Below are 1,379 nucleotides of genomic sequence, written 5' to 3' on the forward strand. Positions count from 1 at the left end.
CTGAAGAAAGCTGGAACTGATTCTTGAGTTCAGTGTTCCCAAGGAATAATGGGTGAAAAAAAAAAAGAAAACAGATTGCCTGGCAGCGTGTTTCATTTATGAAAAGGTCAGAAAATTAAATTTGATATTGTCAAATTTAATCCCTTTTGTCTATGAAACAGTGAGCATGAATTTCTTGATGGGTCGCTCGCTCGTAGCCTGCAAGGGCCTCAACTTCTCCATTCCCACTATGTGCAACAAATGGGCACAGCTGATCTTCAACAGTGGAACATCAGCCAGTTACTTCCAACTTTAACGCAGCTTGTAGTCTTGGAGAGCAGCACACCAAAACTGCATGCACAACTTCTGCTAACAGTGGAAACGGATTAAGAAATCCATGCAAACAGATTCATGAACCAAAAGAATATTATTTTACAGGATTAATTATCATATCAGCCGCTGGCTGATCACAAACCCTGAGGGTGTATACGAGAAGCAGAAGAAGCAGAGGGAATATCCCGTTTAAGTTTAGATAGTAGCAGGGGAAGCCTATCTTTGTAAAGATAGGCTTCCCCTGCCTGTCACGCGAACGGTTATTGCAGTTAGTAATACAACAGCTTCTTGCCTTTTTGTGTGTTTCTTTTTGTTGCTGTGTAACTGTTTTCATGTGAAAAGCCTGCGTACGCTAGTACTGCTTGCCACCATTGCCCATGGGGTGATAAGCAGTAGTGTGAGACTTGGCAACGGCCGAAATCTGCAGAAGCTCAGACAACAATTCACTCTCAAAACTTGGACCTTGGTCTGAATGAATACGCTCAGGGAAACCATATACACAAAAAACAAAGTCCCACAACTTTCTGGCAACCTGCTTGGCAGTCTGATTCTTGCACGGGAAAGCAAAGGCCATTTTCGTGAAGTGGTCAGTCGCCACAAGCACATCAACAGAGCGCTTCTTTCTGTCTTCTGCTGACACAGCTCACACACACGAACGCACACAGACTCAGATCACACAGGTAGGAGATTGAAATGCAAAATGAAATATTTAATTAAAAAAAGGGGTGTTTGGGGTGAAATTCACAAGTATTTAACACATATGTTACATATGAATGTATAATCATAACACCATAATAATGCAAGATCTACACAGTTTCAATTGACAAACCAACATTTAATTCTTAAAATATTTAGATCATGGAAATTAGGTATCAAAATATTAGATACCTTAAAAACTTGGATAAATAGTACATTTTCTAACAAATAGAAAACAATGTTATTTAATGTTATTATTATATTTTATTTTTGTAATTTTTTATGTAAATATAATGGCATCATATGCATATTGCATCATCAACAATTATTGAGGTTATGTACATATGTGGTGCGATAAGTCGATATATCGA

This window comes from Neolamprologus multifasciatus, chromosome 12 (assembly GCF_963576455.1).
Source record: "Neolamprologus multifasciatus chromosome 12, fNeoMul1.2, whole genome shotgun sequence".
In the NCBI taxonomy this organism is placed as follows: Eukaryota; Metazoa; Chordata; class Actinopteri; order Cichliformes; family Cichlidae; genus Neolamprologus; species Neolamprologus multifasciatus.